Raw genomic sequence first — 22,528 nt, forward strand, 5'->3', positions numbered from 1 at the left:
CACATAACTTGTCCAAAAACCGTGTCAGAAAGGTTCTGATAGCTAAGGTACACCTTCGACAACAACTAACAAAACTTGGTAATGCCTTCCACAACAAAATATGCTGTTAATAGGGTGTATGGTTACCCCTAACGGCTACACATGCTTCGCACAGACGTGGCATGCTCTCTGTCAGATGGTCCAAGAGCTCTTGCGGCAGTCGATCCCATTCCTCCGAAAAGGCAATGCGAAGGTCTTAGAGGGTTCTTTGTGGAGGCTGACGGGATGCAATTCGCCTCCCAAATGCATCCCAGGCATGTTCTATAGGATTCAGATCCCCAGACCTCGCTGGCCAGTCCATGCGATGAATGTCTTCCCACGCCAGAAATTCATCCACCAGAACAGCGCCGTGCGGTCGGGCATTATCGTCCATTGAGGGAACACTGGACCAACCGCACCTCTGAAGAGTCGAACATGTAGTCTCAGTACTTCATCCCTGTATCTCCGAGCGTCAAAAGTGTTCCTCGGACCACCTATGAAGATGTGCAGGTCCGTATCGCCATTCAACATGATGCCACCCCACACCATGACGCCACCACCACCATACTGGTCCCGTTCCACGATGTTCCTGTGGTTTATCGGCTACCCAGTTCTCTCCAGATTAATGTGCGACGGCAATCGTTCTGCAAACTGAGGTGGGATTCATCTGTGAAGAGCTCATGCCTCCATTCATTCATGGTCCAGTTTTGATGTTGACGGCTCTACAGCAAAAGGGCCCGTCTTTGTGCTGGAGTGAGCGAGACGCAAACCGCAGCACGTCGGGCAAACAGCCCTGCTGTTCTGAGCCTCCGGTACACAGTTTGCCGGGAAACGGCAACCTTTGAGACGGCTGCAAGTTCCGCCGACAATTGTCGTGCAGGTGCACTCCGATTTCGTCGGGCGGTTAAGGACAGATGTCGGTCCTGCTGTGGGGTGGTTACCCTTGGTCGACTAGGTAATGGCCTACGACTAACATTTCCTGTGTCTCGAAATCGTCTCCAAAGCCTGGAAATGACACTTTGTGGCACATTCAAGGATACGCCGACTTCGGTCTGTGTCTGGCCTGCTTCCAGGTGGCCGAGAATTCACCCTGCAAAACGGGGTCCAAATGGCGTCGTTGTGCCATTATGTTGTCACGTTCGCCACAAGGCTACACTCCGCACACTATCATAGAGCAAACACGACTCAGGGAATATGGGGTGCTGGCACTGGCTGTGTTTACCTCGCCGTTACGCCGCTAGTCAAAGCAGGGAACACTCCTTTCCTATACAGTGCGAACACGTAAGGTTGGTAGTTGCATATGTCGTGCGATATGCGGTGTATCTACTGTTTTCCCGCTTACTCGTAACTTATGGTTAACTTTTGGACACTAGTGTATTTTTCCAGCACGAATTCTGAACCTCAGAACACAAAGCACAACTTTGGCCATTGACCACAATGCATTCATTCTTTCATTCATTCATTCATTCATTCCTATTTCCAATTGCTCTTTTCAGCAACGATTACAAGAATTTCAAGCCTACACCTACACAAGAAGCCTACTTATAGAACTTCGTGGAAGATATTTTCACGTTAGATTAATAACTGGAGGTTGCACAAATCCTGAGAAATAGCGGCCTTCTCATCTATCGGGCAATAGGTTTGACCGTAGAGAGGACGTAGGAAGGGAATTCAGCAAATGTAAGTGTACCGGGAGGTACACCCCAACGCCGCGCATTCAAATTCAATGCCTAAACGAACTCCTCTATTTGTAAAACAGTGAAACTGAAACTACACTAACATAGAACTTTACTCAGAAGATTTCACCACAGAAATATGATGGAATTTTGTTATTATAAAGTTTACTAAACTGACTGAATTTCTACTAGTTTTGTTTGCTATGTATCAAGAAGTTTGGACATTCTTCTACAGATGGCACTACTAAAAACTGACTGAATTTCTACCCTGGTGCAAGGTAGAAGAACTTATCATTTAAATAAGTTTTGTATTTCTAGGTTGTGTTTAACTGATTGATGTTCATTATTTTTGGGTTGGCTATATTTCCTTTTGATTTCCGCCAGTTTTGAATCCAGCCAATCCCTAATTTCAGGTTTTTTGTTCGATTCTGAGTGTTACTTTTTGAACTGACCAATTATATTGAGAGGGTGTGGCTGGTGTAGTCTTGAATGATCTCGAACCTTCCCAGAGGGTTTATAAACTGCGGCTTTTCACGTTTCTTGGCCAATTGATCGTCATCTTACTGAGTTTGTTTGTCAAAGCAGGAGGCGGGCGGCCTCTTTCATCGGTCAACAGAACATTTACAAGGTAATGCCACATACCTTATTCCTTTCTTGCTATCTCCGCAGTTTAACCCGAGGGAAAGGGCCGACTCTTTTGTTAAGTAACAAATTTTCTAAAATATAAATCATCTTCGGCTAATGTGAACATTTTATGAATCTTTAACTGTAAATCTGGGATAGAGAGTGAATTACCCTCTCAAGCTCCCCTTCATCTTGGTTTGGGGTGACTACGTTTTTCTCCCACTGATTTTCCTACTGTAATGTGTTGAAGTAATTTCTATACGAGTCACCTCAGTAGTTTGGGAATAGCCCCTGTTTCATCGGCCTAGAGCACCTTAGGTTGTTTTAGTGTTCATATCTAGGAGTGCAAGTATACGCCTCCATTCATTTTGTGGTCGGGCCATTAATTTAACCTGTGATTCTTATTCCACGAAGACCCAGTAGGTTGGGTATTTAATACCCCTGTAGAAATAAGTTCCATTTGTAAATGGTGGTTTGAGAGACCCGAGATTGATGTAATGTTGCCTTGAGTAGGCTTGGAAAACTGAAAGCCTCTTATCTCTTTTTCAAAGTTTTGTAATTGTAAAGAGTGCCTTTGGAAGGCTAGATATTCTATTTTGGAGAGCATGTGCTCTTGAATAAGGGGATTTCTGCCCTTGAATAATTTGTGCTCTTTTGTAAATTTGAGCTGGGGGCTCAAGAATTGTAAAGCGAGGGGCTTGAAGCCCAGGACCTGTTGAATTCACTAATATTGCATTTTCCTTGACTTGTTTCAAAATCGCTAATTGTACCTGTTGATTTTTGAAATTCTGAAGAAATAATACATTTGTTAAAGTTTTAAATTAATTTTGAGACTTTAGTTAGACCTATTCAAGCCCGTACTTCCTTTCATCACCTCTGCGTTCCACGGGTAACCCCGTAACAGTAAGTATCATTACCTTACAAATAATTCCATGTCCATGAAAATTGCAACTTTATGGCAGAAAGGAAAAATCCCCAGAATGCGTACACATCACAGAAGGTTCTGTTTCAGTATTTGTACGGACGATTTAACACTGTGACCTAAGGAGTTGATTAAAATCACTTATTCGCAATTACCCTGACACTTGTAGAGAATGTGCTCATTGCCTATCGATAAGTATGTTTATTGTTTGTAATTTAATTTTTGTTTCCTTTATGCCCTTGTTTCACTGGCAGTTAAGAAAATACAGTTAAATAATTCCTTTCTTTATATCGCCGCAAGTCAACCGGGTCTTAAAAACTAATATGAACGAAGTGGTAGAGTGTTTTGTACTACGTACAATCGCTCAGTAAAGAAATGAACTGAAGTTATAGTATTGAATGTACCTCCCATGCGGACACAAACCCTGTTTATACCCACAAACAAATATATCTATAGGTTTGAATGTTTCTGAGGGAAGTGTGCCTGCGAGGAACTTATCGAAATTCATGCATTTATTCTTTCTTTGAGTGACTTCACAATATTATGTGTGCACTGGAGTTCCAGTTTTCAATTCTGCAGTTTGTACTCACCGACTCAATCGAGGACGCAGCTCTATGGCGCGTCAAACACTTGCTTTCAAAGAAAGAGTCATTGCCAGTGCATTGTCATACATACACGGAGCAGTTTAACTCAATAAATCGACTTATACACTGTGCTGAATTTTACGTAGGCAAGGCGATGTGTTTTAAGCTTTCGTTGCTGATTAGCGCTTCCTAGCTCCGCTCTTTTATAGGCCAGTGGAAGATTCCCGATAATGGGTCTTACAGTTTCCACTTCCGGATCATTCTGGCTGCTCTCCATTGTTAGGCCGCTCCCAGCATATTTGAAAGAGCTCGCCCAACCTCCTTATCGCGTGCCTGGATGACGAACGTTCTGCTCCTCTAGGACTCCATCCACATTGTCGCCCCTGTACCTCCCAACGATCTACCGTACACTCGGCCTTCATTGTCATAATATAGTAACTTCTTTCAAACTAGTATTTTACTTTAGGCAGTATAGCTACTTCTTCACTTTTAACAAAGGTGAATTTACAAGAAATTTCCCTAAATTTAAGTCTGGGAATCATACAAGGTTAATGAGGAGAGAAACTTAGCTACAACTTCCATGTGATTGCGATAAATAGTGAAAAATATGTTTGTAAACGATATTGGAAGTTATAAAAGTTTCTGTTTATGGAATAGCGACGTTTATTTTCGAATTAAGTGTGTGTTTTATTCGATCCATTAACCCTAAGAATGCCAACCTATATTTTATTTCATTGTATACAGCTGGAGGGTTCTTTGAGACCACCACTTAATGTTCATTTTGTGGAAATCTATGATGTTTATTATTGGAGATATTTGTACAAACATCATTTAATAATTTAATTTACATTCCTCACAATCAATTTAAGAAGTCCTTCAACAAAGAAAGGGCTTATTTGAACTTGGTTACGTTATCAGCTCTCAACCTATCTTTTTTTGTACATCGCAACGACAGACAGGTCTTAGGTGATCATGGGATAGGATAAGTCTAGGAGTGGAAAGGAAGCGACCGTGGTCTTAATTGAAGTACAGACCCAACATTTTCTTGGCGTAAAAATGGTAAGCTACGAAACACCATATTCAGGGCTGCCAACAGTGGGGCTCGATACCACCATCTCCCGAATGCCGAATACAAGCTGACCCGAACCGCGTAGCCAACTCGCTAGGTAGAGCACAAATCTGCTATACAAATGTATAGTCACTCAAAGAGTGCATGGTATTGTATGTTCCTCATATTTAATATTTTACCTAACAAATTATCGAAATATAATCCGATGTAGATGCAAACACTGTGGATACAATTGTAACTATTCGCTCTCCTATTGCTTAACATCAGAGGTAACTTAACTGTACCACAAAATTTATATTTACTAGCATAGAGACTTATACTTACATCACCAGGGGTAGGATTTTAAATAATTAACCATTAAGTATCGCTTGAGAAAGAAAATCAACGCAATATAAAATAAAATGAATTTATTATACAAAAAAATGAGATGAATCGGAAAAGTTCCTGTTAAGTATTGTCTTCTAACTTACGCTGACAAGATACCATAAAGCATGCTAATGCTTCATTTCTTTAATTTATTTAGGAAAATCGAGCAAGGCTATGATACAATCAATGTTGAAAGTTTTAACGTACTGTAGACCTCTGTCAGTTTGTATAATGAAATGTGTCTGTTGTATTATCTCTGATCACGTTTTGTTTTAATTTAGTAATACTTGCTACCTATCCCTAAAATTCATGTCATATTCTGTCGTGTTTTAGGTGATATTTAGCTAGTTTTTAGGGCATTTTGTTTTTTTTTTTGCATTTGTTGAGCTTCCTTAGGTTGTAAACTTCCGAAACTTAGTGATAAGCCTTACTCTAGCAAAAGACCCATGCTCATCGTGAAGGCTTGCAGATTACGAGGTGACGTGTGGTCAACGCCCTGAACCTCCACCGTCGTTATTCTTGGCTTTCTAGACCGGAGGTGCTATCTCACCGTTAGATAGTTCCTCAATTTTTCTCACGTATACCGAGTGTACCTCGAACACCCCTCAAGATCCAGATAAAAATCCCTGATCTAGCCAAAAATCGACCCCGGGTCCTCCACGTAAGATGTAAGCTCACTATTCATGGACCATCGAGCCGGCTCAAAGAATCAGGATCAATTAATGTTACTCTTTATTTTCCTTCCTGCATAGTTTTCCACAACTTTCGTACCAACAATTACTTTTACTAGCTTTTTTCTGATATATATTATTACGGGTGTAATAAATGTCCTTAAAATACAATTTTTATTCAAGCTGGCAGCGTCAAGTTTTAACAGGAGGCTCGGTGCCAAGCGAGCGCCGCCGTTGTTCACGGATAAATCACGTGCTGTAATTATGTCGGGCTCATGTGCTCTGCTTCATCAAAGAATGTACTTGAAACTTAATTGTATGTCCCGCAGTAGAAGTTGTTTAACTTCTTTAGAACGCTACAACGTTCATTAATCAATGAGCACACACACAACTCTTTAAAATATTTTCAAGCTCCAGTGCAAGTAGGTTTCATTTATTGAGACAAAGTGTAGGCAGTAGCAATTCACATGCCGAGGTTCACAAGAATAAAATGGAAATTGATAGTTTTCTTCTTAATTAAGAAGATTGCTTCTTAGCCTTTACAGAGGAAATATTCCCGTCTTAATGAATTTATAAGGTTGATGTCTCACAGGATATTAGTACTGTACCGGGCGAGCTGGCCGTGTGGTAAGGGGCGGGCAGTTATGGGCTTGATGTGGAAGACAGTGGGTTCAAAGCCCACTGTCGGCAGCCCTGAAAATAGTTATCCGTGGTGGTTTCCCATTCTCACTCCAGGGAAATGCTGGGGCTGTACGTTGATTAAGGCCACAGCCAATTCCTTCCCACCCATAGGCCTCCCCTATACCATCGTCGCCATAAGACCTATGCGTTTCGGTACGACGTAAAGAAACTTAATGTTTTAGTACTGTATAGTAAGTGAAATCAAATCAAGGTGCAGCAAAGAGAAGCAGAGGGAGATCTAGTCGACGATGAGTAGACCCAGCATTTAATGAGTGAAATTTAAGAGTTTCGGAACTAATTGAGGACATTGAGCAAGTTGGAGGATTGTAGAGACGCAGAGTCAATTCAAAAGGCCTACAGATTGAATAATGCGAGGCGTAACAATGTACAATGAATATGCATGTATGTATGATTGTATGTATGTTAAATGTCGACAAGGTCATCCTAATCCAATTTCTGAATTCATACAAAGAACATTTGTGATAACATTGAAAATACTGAACCCTTGGGCCGTTATGAAGGATACCTACCTTCCTTACCTATCAGCAATTTTCATGAGATCTGTCTCTTGGGTCGTTTCGGGTTCTTCGTCACTTGCTGAGGTAAAAGGTAGGGTTCAGTAATCCTAATATATCTACTTAAATGAAAGGTCTATTCATAAAATATTTGTATTTTATATTGAAAAAAATGCTGAAGAAAATAATAATTTAAAACTCAATATAATTTGGACTCTGTCTTGTCCACTTGACACCAATAATTAATTAACACGAAGGAGCGGAATACTGGTTGAACCTTTGACTTAACTGCCTGATGGCCACCCTTACTAGAAACCATTGTCTCATATTTAATAAAGAAGAGGAAGTCTGGAGATCCTTAAATTCGGCTTCCATGTGAGACTACATGTAACATGATGATTCTTGATGGTCCAGCCCTCGTAACACGAACTCTGGACTCTGGGCACATTTAAGGCAGTCCAATCGGTGTGTGCCACAGTGTGGTTGTATGGCATGAATCGATGTGACTAGCGACTATGTCATGGACCGACATCTAAACTTCTAAGTTACTTTAAAGTCATTATGGATGGTGACCGCAAGGAATATGATGCTACAGTGGCATATGGCCCAAATCTAAATCACTGAGGTTGATGAACCCATGACCATCCAAGTTTCTAATCTGAAGGCTAAACACAATTAAGTTTCATCGCTTGATGACCATAGTTTCCACTTTACTAACCCCAGCACATTTAATGCTCAATCAATCAAATAATACAACAACAACAACAACAACGCTCACAATACTTTGTGGCAGAAAAATCCATTACCTTCGGATATGTCCCCTTAATCGTTACGTTAACATTTGAGTATTCCCAGAAAAATAAACTAAGATATCCAGAATGTATCTTCAAGTTATTCACTTGGTTTAAAGTCATTTCACAAATAAGGTTTCCACTGAATTTAATAACTAAATGATTTAATGAATCTTAAACAACAAATTCTATCTCCGCGGACGAATGGTTTCTTTCACAAGTCCCTACTCAAATTCTTACGTAATTAATTAATTTTAATTCCTTTGATGTTTATCATCTGTTGTTATCGTGCAGCTGGAAAAAATTTACATCATCTTTTTCCAGTATTATATCTTGTTTCATGACATCACACTTTAAATCTAATCTAATACCAACCATTATTAATACTTGGATAACCCTAATAATTAAGAAACAAAAATCTGCATGAGTAACTCGCCGTACTATATAAGCCGATTACGATGTTATATCTTATCGTAATATTTCCGTAAAGCTTTGTGCATCCCTCAAAAATATATCAATCATCACTACCATCACTCTATATTTTTGACAGCCCTGAAATTGGCTAACATCGCTCATTATACTCCTACTTCGTAGTTTCAACTATACATTACCATCTCAACTAAACAAATTCACAGTATCTAATAACCTACAAGTTACTCCCGGATGAAATTTTCAACTAGTTCCCGCAAGTAATGATCTCCGTTGCCAAGAAATGCAATCTCATTTTTACACGGAGCTAGCAGCGCAACCCCCGTTGGTTGACTGCCCCTCTCTCGATCAACTGGCGGCATTGGAAACACACGACCCTCCTGGCTGTCAGTTTTAATATGAAACACATGTCTTTCGTCACGCTCGACTGGCCTCTAAAAATGAAACCTTCGACTTCGCAAATAGAATTAAAATACGATATTCCTGACCAAACAGATATGCACATAGATTTTACTTTCAAATGTCCTACAATAATTCTACACGTCGCAAATTAATACCTGTGTGGATTCTCTCACACTTTCCATCCCAAACATTATACAAAATCTTCCTCGGGCTCACACAAAAGTCCCGGGCTCACTAAAGGCTTCCAATCACCTGATTCACAAATCCTATCTCAACTCATAAGACAAATCTGACCCTCTGTCTCAAACTCGACGACTCTCACTGGCAAGAGAACTCGAATAACAATTCTTCGAATCCACAACGCATAATTACGCACAAATACCTTAATAATTAACAACTTCGCATAAAATGATTTCGTATTTTAAAAATGGATTTTCACAAAAATGACTGACAAACTTTACTGTTGTTTATTGTCACGCAGACACAGTTTAAACAGACATAGAATAGTATTACATTTCGTGACGAAATTCACCGATCTGCATTACTCAACCCGACAGCGCGCTTCCACCCGATTGAAAATGGGAAACCACAGATTCTCCTGCACCAATTCCATCAAAATTCAAACAGAAAATTTTACGTCGAATAAAACATCTCAATTTGAAATCACAAAATATTGGCAATGAATTCACGGAAATGACGATCTACTTTGGACGTGATATCACTTCGAAACCCTCACTAATAACATTTTACAACATGTTACACGGCATTCGCAATACATTAAAAATTTATCCAAGCAGAAAATAAAACAAATGGCTTTTCATCATATTTCCGACATTCACAAAAACATATGGGTGGCCAACTGCGTCATAAATACCCATCCCAAGTACATACAAGTTTGACATCATAAAGCAAGATATAGTAGGCGGTAAGATGGTATTTTCACCTCCCTTAGTTTACGTCAGCTCCCATTTTTGGGCTCACCAGTAATACTTCTATATTTATTTAGCAATTTTTACATTTCTGGCTTTACATAGGGTGTTCTTCATAATTCCTGAAAATAAAGCATAAAAACGAAAGAAATGCCCTTCACTCGGCGTCTTCGTTGATCGCACTCGACTGATTTAATTTGTTACCCGCACATGAATCACTTCTCTTTACACACAATTATTTTCACTTCATAAGTACTACTTCGGTATCTTAACAGTCTTTTTTATCAGATTACTTCTGCTATTAACAAGTATCTCCACATGGAGTCAAGACCCAGCCACGTCGGCAAAATTTAAGTTTGTAGTACTTAGCCTACTTTTTGACGAACGATTTACTGAACAGTTCAACCTTCTCTCTCACGCTTCAATGATACAAATGCAGAGGTTTCAATATGGCGTCCCTTCTTATTTTATAGGCAGTACCCCCTCTCTCCGCGCACTTCTCCGTTGCCGCCAAGAAATTTGCATACTTTTCCGACTTACTTGAACTGTATTTAAGAGTTTTTGGCTGTAACCACGTATTTGCTACTTTGCAAGCGGCAGTGTTCATGAACATTTAAAATTTATTCTTACCAAATTTACTGGTTAAATGACTTTATTTGATAGGCACTATTTTCTGTCGACTTAGCGCGGATAAAATGGACACACGCGCCCTTCTGAAATAATCCACACAAATGGCTTAGCAGTCTCAAATACGTCTTACTAAAAACCAAATGTCTTATAGATAAATACAGGACCCTCATTATTCTGCGTTCATTACTAATTCTTTCATTTAACTATAAGTATTCAACATAAACTGTCTTCTGTACCCATCCACTGTCGACACGTTCGGATGACGTCACATCTCATGGCATGGGACGGAAGGTAGCCACCCCCCTTTCCACGTGTCGCCTCGGAGATATATAAAAATTCGAACTTCCTATTACAGTACAATTGGCATGGGGCCTCCTGTAAGGCAAAAATGTCATGGGTTCAATACATAGGTTTGGATAGCGGTCAGCTTAGCCGAGATGTAGCTGAATTTCCAGTTCACCGGGGGTAGGAATTGAATGACTGTCAGAATGATGATAAGATTTAGAAACGAAAATAATACTTGCGAATAATCACGTGGCTGGCATCCACTCACGAGTGATCCGCCTCACGTAGACCATGGCTACAGCAAATTAAAATAACTATATCGGAATTTTGAAGTAGACTGACGCTCTTTGACAGGGTTACATGGAAGAAAAATTTTAAGACTCTATTAGTGTTTGGGTGGAACGATTGTATCGCTGAGAGTATTAACTTACGATAATGTTTAATGTCTCAACTGACAGATAAGTGAGGAGGTTACTTGTTGCATAAACAAAATAATACAGAAGAAAATGTGAAACTTAGTTTTCATAAAATAGCACTTCAAACCACGGCAAAATTTGTGCTAAATATGTGACGTCACACGCATCCTCTGTTATAAGATAGCGCTGTGTTGATTAGCACGCTCAGTTGGAGGTTAGCTGACGTTGAACACATCGTGGTCAGTTGTATAGAGTAACAAATTTAGTAATGGAAAAGACTGATATCATGAATTATGTCTGTTATTTCTCATATCACAAACCCATACTACAACGAGTTATTACCCACATTCCAAGTTCACCATCTTCTTTTTCATAAAATTTATTGTCCACATAATATTTGTCTTTTATTTCTAATAAGCAAGTCTACGAAACTCACAAAACCCTGCTGCCGTTACAATAGTTAGAGCCCTGCGCGGATATACAAAATAATTTCCGCATCTTCCCCACATCCGCGAATGGTTATCCGCGGATATTGTAAATATTTAACTACAGCATAATACACCCAGGGTATTGAAGCGGAGAGATCTATTAACACAATACAACAGACCTTGTATCAGAACTCGCACAATCACAGTTTTATGAGGGATTTTCTTTTGCAACAACTACCGACGTATTGACCTTTGTTCCTTCCTTCCTTCAATTATGGACAGGGGTGAATTACGCTTAAATCAGATTTACGGCTTTATGGTCTTTATATACCATTTTTCTCCCATACCACTGCCAAGGGTCGCCTAACCACAAGCAAACAAAAGAGTATACCTGACTGAAAATCAATAACCGTCATTATTTAGAAATTACCAGCAGAATTATCCGCACTGCCATACAGTATGTGTATGCATACACTAAGTTCGCGGATATCAGCATCCGTGCAGGCCTCTAACAATAGTGACAGCCTACCACCATTTTTGTAACTGCGTAAATGACGCGTTTCTTATAACGAAATAAGGATAGAATTTGCAGTTTGTTTTCGATAACTGAATCAAGAGTTTTATCTCAAAAGTAGAATCTAAGGATTAAAATTCAATGTAATCTCGTGACTGATGGTAGCATTTGGAATAACTAACGAAAAACCATGTGAAAATAGGGCTAGAAATTGTTCATCCTGTAAGCCCCATATCTGTCCTCTAGGCTGACAAGGGAACCACCCAACATTCCTCTTTTTATTCTTCTTCCCCCTTACCTTTTCCCCAACTACTTCGACTCGGCACTTTGTACGAATTTAGCCTAGTGTTACGGCCGGATGGAACTCTTGATGTAAACCCCACGTAAAGAGATGCGTTTACTATCGCGTGGTTTTGTGGTTGTTAGCAGTGTAGTGTAATGTGTTATATGTAAGTGAAAATGTGTATTAAGACAAATATAAATACCCAGCCCTCGATAAATGAGATGTGATTAAAACTCCCGACGTGGCCCAGAATCGAAACACGGGCACTCTAAACCGAAGGAGCCAAAGAACCGGACACCTCAACCGTAGCTACTGCAATAAAATGAGAATAAACTAATTTGTGTATGAAAAACAGCGTAGCAATAGTCGTTTAGGGCAATTCGTTGTTTTTACAGTAACTATGCATAAAAACTTACAAGCACAAACTACCGTACCCGTTCGCGAATTCTCTGAAGTGGAAACCCGACTCCCCCACCTCTAATCTTTCTCAACCCAACATCCATATGAAAGGTAAAATATGTTAGCGAAACGTGTTTATTTTATAAAAAATATAAAAACATTATTTTAATTATGGAATATACACTCCAAAACATATGAAGTAAATGTATATTTAGCAAATATTTATTTTTCACAACAAAATAAGACATTAATTTAACTGAAACAATTTTTCACAAACGTTTATACAGTACTATTTGCAAAACTTTTTGGAGATAACAGCTTCCTTCCTTAAAAATAACATTGAAGTAATGATGCAGCCTTCCTTGACAGTTTTTTTTTTGCTACTTGCTTTACGTCGCACCGACACAGATAGGTCTTATGGCGACGATGGGACAGGAAAGGGATAGGAGTGGGAAGGAAGCGGCCATGGCCTTAATTAAGGTACAGCCCCAGCATTTGCCTGGTGTGAAAATGGGAAACCACGGAAATCCATTTTCAGGGAACCGACAGTGGGGTTCGAACTTTCTATCTCCCGAATACTGGATACTGGTCGCAATTAAGCGACTGCAGCTATCGAGCTCGGTCCTTGACAGTTTTCTTTTCGCTTTCCTTGATAGAAGCAAAATTAATACAAATATTTTAATGTGGAGATAGGTAATAGTAGTTGTCCAAACGAAATTGGGATTGGGCAAATACGACCCTACTCTTTTTGCTATGTTAGAACTTATGATTTATTAATGGTCATAGCGCAGAAAAATTTAATGGGGAAAAAAACGTACAAGTAACGATCACAGACAGGACAACTTGGTTCTAAAAGAAGGCCTGGAGTGCCTTTTTTACGAAAAATCGACGAGAAATTAGGAATAGTATGCGGTAGGTGGCAGACGAAGTAATATCTGCACAACTAGATATTTCCCACCGCGTAGCTAACGTTTGCGAATTAAGAGACGCGTTTTTTAACAAATCATTAATATTTGTAAACTTAAAGTGCAATTCTAACTGCTCCGGGAAATGTTGACACCTCATTTCTTAATATTAGTTGGTTGCGAGAGTCTATAGAAATAAAATATGTGGTTATATATTCCACCAAGACGGTAATCGCAAGCAACACAACAAGCGACAAGTTGTATACTTTTACTGTTCACAGGATCCAGCATCTCAGACAAGTAAAAATATTTCTTGTCAACGTACTGAGACTACGTTATACATCATACCGTACGCCTGAAGCCTCATCACAACGGGCATGAACAATGAGGAACTCGCGCAGTATGCCATCTCGGGAACGTCGGGCACGTAGATGGCTGCAAGTAAAGCCAGCTCATAGTTCTCTGTGAATGTTGAATATCATGTTCATAGCGAGTGGACTGCTAGTTTTATGTGGAATCCGAACACCACCATACTCATTTAGTGAATGGCCGGGTGAGTTAGTCGTGCGGTTAGAGGCGCGCGGCTGTGAGCTTGCATCCGGGAGATAGTGGATTCGAATCCCACTGTCGGCAGCCCTGAAGATCTTTTTCCGTGGTTTCCCATTTTCACACCAGGCAAATGCTGGGGCTGTACCTTAATTAAGGCCACGGCTGCTTCCTACCAACTCCTAGGCCATTCCTATCCCATTGTCGACATAAGGCCTATCAGTGTCGGTGCGACGTAAAACCACTATAAAAAAAAAGTAAGTGATAGGAAATACTACGGGTATATTAATTGTTGAACGCCGGCAATAATATACCGTCGTGAAATATTTGTTCAGTTTAATACAAACTAATCATTAGATTAGAGTGAGTATATACATTTCACAAGTACTTGTCATTTAAAGATATAATTACCAACTATTTCCGATCCAACAAAACTGTCTTGCAAAATTCCTCACAATTCCCATCATAGTTGAAGTATACAAATAGTTACTTTTTTTTTATTAAATCAAGCAAAGTTGTGTTATTTCATCTCTCCCTTTCATTGCCGTTATTGAAAACACTCTTTCAGTATACGCATTGGATGGAAATATACTTGATACAAACATAAGTACCATCAAAATGTTCTTCAATCTTTACGGTCCAATAAAACTTGTAACATACACCCAACCTTCTGGTATTGTTTTACATTGTAGAGTTACTTTTAAATTTTCTTTAGTACCACCCTACCCATAAAAACTGACTATTTCAAAAACTTCTCAACACATGTCATCCATATCCACCTTTTCCTCTAAACATATTTTCTCCACAAAATGTAAAATCTTTGTGAAGTGACGTAAGTTGTGCAAAGTTAAAACATTCTTCAACGTGAGAACATTAGACTCACAAAAATTAAACTGGTTGCATAGATAATTAATACAAATCTCATAGTCATGTATAATTTCACAGACCTTAACTTATCAAGTAAACAAATCAGTGAATGTATTCTATATTTGAATCACTTTGTAACCAAAGGATGATTTCCCCATTCTTTGTTCTAGTGTGTTTTCAAACTTTCATCATAGTATATACTTCATAGACTGTCGGATCATTTTCTACAGAGAATAAGAACTGCCTTATGGAAAATATCTGCCAGATGTAACGAAAAACAATGTCTTCCCATTCATGTTTACTTAGAAACTTATTCATTATCACACAAAATATTCCACGCCGTTAACGTAGCTGTAGTTTACACCACACACTATGCGAATGCAACTTATTAATTATCACGCACGTCTCATCACCTCTCAACGCAATGCAAGAACAAAATGAAGCGACCCACGCTCTACAAGTGCACCAGTATCGTTAACACACTGATCTTTGGTCAGAATACAGAATATTTTGTATTATATCATAACCGCGCAGTTTTTCTATACTATAGTCTACTATTGTCTAAATAGCATTATTTAGAAAAACGGAGTATTCGGCGTATGCTTTAAAGGGTGTATCGTCCGTGGAACAAAATGGGTAAAAATATCTTAATATTCTGCGCAAAACCGTATATCTGACCACCCTAAGCGTATGGTGAAGAACCAATAGCAGACTGGCTGTATTCAAGTGGTGAGAGAATTTTAAGAACGGCAAATGCTGAGTAATTTCTGTTTCAGTTATTTCACATTACCACTTCTAATGTGCACTCAGCGTTGCGTAAGAGGTCGAGTATGTCATTAATTTGTGCTCTAATTGCCTCAGCTGAGTAATTGTTTTCTTAATGTACGAACATTCTAACAGCGAGCAGACAGAAAAAAAGAGCTCTTCGATAGTCTTGTATTAGAATGTTTTGCTGCTCATTATTTCAAACAGAATAGTTTTATTAATGATGGCCATATTCTCGCCGAAGCTGACTGCAGTACACTGTGACGCTTCGAAATACATTTTTATCTTCAGTTTGCAGGATTAAATTTATTCTTAATGAGTTGAAATGTCAAGTCCCCAGGAATGAAAATGCGGAATACAGCATGGTATTCATATTATTAACATCGTATGTAATATATTTTAAAGCAGTATTTTATTTTATTTGTCTTAATTTTTTACCCTCCAGGGTTGGTTTCTCCCTTGGACTCAGCGAGGGATTCCACCTCTACCACCTCAAGGCATGTCCTCGAGTGTGAGACTTTGGGTCAGGGATACAAATGGGGAGGACGACCAGTACCTAGCCCAGGCGGTCTCACCTGCTATGCCTTGCTAGGCCTTGTGGAGAATGGGAAGATTGGAAGGAAGCAGTCGTGGCCTTAATTAGGTATATCCCCATCATTTGCCTGGAGTGAAAATCGGAAACGACGGAAAACCATGCTCAGGGCTGCCGAATGTTAGGTTCGAACCCACTGTCTCCCGCATGCAAACTCACAGCCGCGCGCCCCTAATTGCACGTTCAACTCGCCCGGTATTTTATTATCCCCTCAACTGAGGTTGGCGTCAGTAAGGGCATCTTGACGTAAAAGTATGTCATTTCATCCCCGACGCCGTATCAAGAAACTGGACTATGGGATAGACAAACAACAATAATTGTACACTTTACTATATAGTCGGCGTACACCAACGTTCCACCCTTTCAACGCTCCTCTTCAACTTACTCGTGGACCCCGTAACAACTGACCACACCGCCATTACTGTGGACCATTCTCTATGCTGACGATGTCTCTTGGCTGCAGGGAACACCAAATTCAGGATGGAATGACTAAGGACCTGTACTACGACAACCAGATAAAAGTGCGGTGTAAATTTAGTTGGCAGTTTGGACATTTATCTGGAAGTTCGGTTGAAACCGCGTACTACAACTTTCGTTTATGTGCAATCTGGGAAAATATTCTGGAGTATAGCTATGCCGAAGTTGGAGAGGCTGTTAACGCTCTTATCTCGGACTTAACTCTTATCGGGGACGCTATGTAAAGAATCAAGATGGCTACTCATGAAGATGAATCAACATCTGCATGATGCTGTGCGAAATTAAGTTGTTACAATGTAATTTATGTATATATTTATAAAGTATGTCATGCTTCCTGTCCAGCTATCACAGAATTCTTAAAGATTTCCCAAGCTAGCAAGTTGTTGCCACTGAGTATATGAGTAGTACACAAGCAGTCAACCACAAGCTTCATGGGTAGCCGTGGTCCTTAGGGCAGCAAAGTTTGTTGATAAGCAGTTTTTTCGTGGGTTCGAGTCCCAATAGACTTAACATTTTTTTACCTTGTAAATGGTAGTCGGTAGGGTACTAGAGGTGATAGCACACATTTCCTAATCATTAAAATGCGTGCCAAAAGTGTGGGTTCTATTCCAAATCTATCCGCGACGAACATATGGAGTAAAGGTATACGACGTTGTTCGTGGAGATTCGTCCGTCGAATGAGGATGTTAAGGAGGTTATATTTATTTTACTTCAGAACAACTTGCTACAAAAGTATTTACGCTAAAGTGAGATAAATGCTTGCCAGTTTCTCACGTTGTATTGAAAAGAAAGGAACTAACTACTGAACCGGTTACGACCTGTACATGCATATTTTTTGAGATTTAATTGTATTTAATCATTACGCGTATTACTCCGTGCAAGCCTGGTTTGTTTACATTCAGCGGGACGAGCGAGCAAGCTGAGGACAGCTGTATGTGTGACGTAGCCGCAGGGGCTAGTTAGATCACCCGCCTGTCATGCCACGTGCAGCTGGCCTGAACTCGTATGTTCTAGATTCAAGCGTCACACCTTCCCGAACATTCAACGGAGAAAAAAATTTAAAACTCCTATAATAATTATGGTAGCGATTTGAGCAACATGTCATTTTAACGTCGCAATGCTTGAATTTCAAGAAAATCCGTCGAGGGATTCAGGAGATAACCAGCTTCACGGCATATGTGACGTACATGTCCCAAACCGAATATAAGGAGGGCTCAATATAGCCTGATATCTCAGTCAGTCAGTGACAGTCGAGTAGTCAGCGTGGCTCTACTTGCTGCCATAATCGTCGGAGGCTATCTTCGTGTGTTTATACTCTCACTGAGGAACTCTGAATTTCATCGAAGTCTTTATTTACGAGTGTTGAAGAACGAATTCTTCCAAGTCTTTATAAATGGGACTTGTAATATTTACGAGTGTTGAGGAACGAATTCTTCTAAGTCTTTATAAATGGGATTTGTAATATTTATTAGTGATGGACTCTAAATTTTCGCCAGTGATTATTCTAAGACTTGTAATATTCACGAGTGATGAACTCTAAATTTATTCGAAGTTTCCATGAGCACAGACTTGTGATTTTTGCCAGTGATTACTTAAAGACTTGTAATTTTTGCCATTGATGAACTATAACATTATTGAAAGTCTTCATGAACATGGACTTGTCATTTTCATGAGTGTTAAAGAGTGAATTCTTAAAAGCCTTTATGAACATTGACTAGTGATTTTACTAGTGGTGAGAAAACTAATTATTGAAGGTTTTCATGAACTTTGACTTATAAATTCTGCGAGTGACGAAGAACACATTTTCGGAGTTTTGTGGGCATTGATTCTATCAACCTCATTGTACTTGGGTAACGTGATTACCTGCAACATCGTCAGGAACCATCGGCGGTCATCCCGAGCATCGGGAATTTGAGGCGTATTCCATGCAACCAACCTGATGGTCCGTCCGCATCTTGACGGAGTACTTGGGCATCTTCTGGAACGTGCTCCAGCCGGTGCGGCCTGGTGAGCTGGAGACCCGGGCCATTTAAAGGACAATGTGGAAGACAACCCCTATCTACCATGAGCTGATGTGCAATTTAATATGCATTACATGAATAAACTCTTATCAAATCAGATTGAAACTTTTTTGTAGATAGGACTCTGCCTCCTGTACCATGCCCTGGCTAATATTCATCCAGTTTATCCCTGAGAACTATTCCATGCTTACGTTGAAAATAAATCTGAAAGTCGGGCTCTTTTACTGGTACACTACTTATTCAATGAGCAAACAATTTTTGAATTAATAATAAAATTAATGATCCCACGCTGCATCAGTGGCATTAATTACGAATATAAACTGACTTTCGTCGTAACGCGCAACCTCGTAAATAGTACTAGACAAAATAGATACATAACCTGAATCCTAACTTTTGCGTCCAGGTTACATTTTCAATCTTTTTATTTTCTATAACAGTTTCAGTTTCGTTATACAGTTAATTAATTTTAACATTTCTTCGTATGTGTATATTTCAGTCCTAATTCTGTTTTTGACCTAGACTTCTACATTATAGCTTAATAAGAGTATGATATTGGATTCTAGTAATACAATTTCAAAAGGAATAGAGTTAAACAAACGAAAACACCATGAAACACGTATACCACCGCGCTAAATTTCACTATATTTTCAGTAACCTTATTACCAACCCAATAAAAATGTTGCTACATCTTCCGCATTACAATACCGTCGTTAAAATCCGTTGGTAGTACGCAAGAAAATATTTAACTTCAAGTTTGCAAAACTGCAGCCTACGTATATGGCTGTTTATCTGACAGTCGTAGTACAGACCCTAACTGGTGCAATGCAGCCTGCACTCAGGAAGAAAACCGAGTAAATGATAGACGCACAAGAAATGGGAACCATCAAAATGGGCGGTGACGACGCGCTACGACAGACAATGTTTAATTGTTTAATTGTAAAATACTTTGGTTCCAAGATAACTGACGATGACTGAGTTGTCGATCAGGTCATCACGATGATGAATGCACATTGGATGACGTGAGGAACAATAACCGGAGTCACTTGTGATCGCAGGATGAAAATTCATCTAAAATCGGAAACATACTGTACTGTCAACCGTCGTCTCGCACTCTATGGTTGCGCATGTTCACCGACTATTACTGAAATAGAAATCAAGCTGCGCGTAATGGAAACAACATTCTAAGGTGGGCAGCGGGCAACACTTAGATCACATTTCCAACGACAGCATCAGGAAACTATTTGCCGTTGCACCAATTCGCTAGAACGATGGCTACAATACCTGTTTTATTGGCTCTGTTTATTCTAGCCTGTAGAGATTTCGTTTTAGTTATAGATTTGAAAGTCTGCTCTGAATCTTTCTCCTCAACTTCGTAACTACGTGCTTAGTAGTAGAAACTGTTGCTGATTTATGAGATTGTACTACATCAACGTGTGTTAATCGTAATATTGTTTATCATACGGCAATGTATTAATGATTTCGCAGTTATAAAAGATGTATAAACTTAACGAATCAATATCAATAATTCACAATATGTTCAAAAATTTACCATACAGCAGGAATACAATTGTAATTAAAATGTTATTTGTTATGTACTTTCAAGTGTATGTTGATTTATTACATTCTGAATATGCTTCATCAGTCTGGTACTATTCATCTCATGCCAAACAGGTAGATACGGCTCTCAATGAAATCTACAGGTTGATTTAAGCCTACTCCGACGGAAAAGCTCTCTTACTTGGTTGGAATAGTGCCACCCTGCGTACGTAGAGAAATAGCTTTCAACAGGGAGAGTCGTAAAGTGGAAAAGAACAGCACCAACCCGCTGCATGGACATAGTCCTCCCGTAAGATCTTCCTGAGAACATACGAGGTGCTTACCGTCTTACCAGAGAAGACAAGGCTGCAGCTGTTGAAGAAGAGGACCCCTCACCTCCTTGGTATGTCAGTAATTGAGCCGATACCAGCTGGACATAATGAAAGCAGGCTGATGTGAAAGTCCCTGAATAGGCTACGATCAGGAGTGGGAAGATCCAGGCATAACTTGAAGAAATGACGGTTCAGTGCATGTGATACAAGATGTAAATGTGGACAAGAACAAACCACGAGCCACATACTTTAGTGCCTTCTGTGCCGGACATCTTGCACAGAAGATGATCTTCAAGCCTCTCCGAGTGCAATGGACATTGCAAAATACTGGGCATATGTAATATTTCATATTTTATATTTTGTGTACCTCAAACTGACTTGTATATTAACCCTCTACTGCATACTGTTGCCTTTAGGCAACAAATAACTTTTCACCTGTATAAATGGATAAATATTGTAGACAGAGGTAGTTTTACGGCACACCTTCAACTGTACAATCAATTAAACACATATCCCAGTGATGCTTTGTCTTTTTTTTTTTTTACATAACATAAGACAAAACAGCCCTACAACCAAAGGTACTCCTTCCACCCCGTCAGCATCCACGCGAACCAACCACCGTTTATTTTACGTGGGCCCTCCCCATCGCATTACCACAGGCTTCAGGAGTACCTCTGGCTCAACCTCAAAGACATTACCGACCTACGGTTCTGCAAGTTGTACTTGCGCCTTGCAGTACGTACCCATGGCCAGTAGGTAGTAATGTTCGGTCTTTAAATGTTAAAATCGTAAAAAATCGTATATATATTCAACAATGGCAATCCACATCACATATGAGTGTTAAGCTATTAGCCCCAGTTAAGAATTGCTGGTACATCTAATACACTGAGCGTAACATAACATAATACAAAACAGCCCTGTTGAACTGTTGAACATTAAAGCTTGAAATTTTCTTCACCAAACGAAAACGAAAAATAATTCATGCAGTAGAGGGTTAACTGCATATTTGTGCGTTTTCGATTCTTGTACAATACAATCACAATAGTTCGTGTGTATTATTTCATTATATCGAAACTTCATAAGCGCATCCGTGGAAATATTCATAAGTAACATTGTATACTGCGGGTGAAGCCCACGTTTAAGTGCTTGTTAAATCATACATTTGTTGGTACAAAATCATTTTTGGATCATTACTGGAAGCTGTACATGGCGCACATTCATGGGCTGCGGTCTGGTCTCAATTCCGGTGAAACAGTTCATCAATTATGCATCTAGATTTAGAAATATTCATACTGGTAACTAAGTTACTCGAGATACTGTTCAATACCTAAAGGAACGTAAAATTAACATGTATATTCCTTAACTTTGAATAAACTTATGTACTTTCTTCCACGATAGTAATAACGGATTCCAGTGGAATTCTTATGCCACATGAAAGAGAAATGTTCGAGCAATATTAGGGTTTACCAGATCCAAATTATTATTATTATTATTATTATTATTATTATTATTATTATTGTCATCATTATAGAAAAATACCTTTGTATTTTTTATTCATAGCCCAGCGCATTGTTAAAGCCTGCGGTATAATGTGCAATTCCTTGCAAGAGTAAAAAAATGTTTACCCAAAATACGCCTCGTACAGTGCATTTATTCCGTCGCAGGAGAAAATCTATAATTATTTCGCATCAGATATCAGGGTGTAATAGTAACTTATTAGTACGTCAGTTATTCTCCTACCGAGCTCGATAGCTGCAGTCGCTTAAGTGCGGCCAGTATCCACTATTCGGGAGATAGTAGGTTCGAACCCCACTGTCGGCAGCCCTGAAAATAGTTTTCCGTGGTTTCCCATTTT

The sequence above is a fragment of the Anabrus simplex genome, chromosome 3, assembly GCF_040414725.1.
Source record: "Anabrus simplex isolate iqAnaSimp1 chromosome 3, ASM4041472v1, whole genome shotgun sequence".
Classification (NCBI taxonomy): domain Eukaryota; kingdom Metazoa; phylum Arthropoda; class Insecta; order Orthoptera; family Tettigoniidae; genus Anabrus; species Anabrus simplex.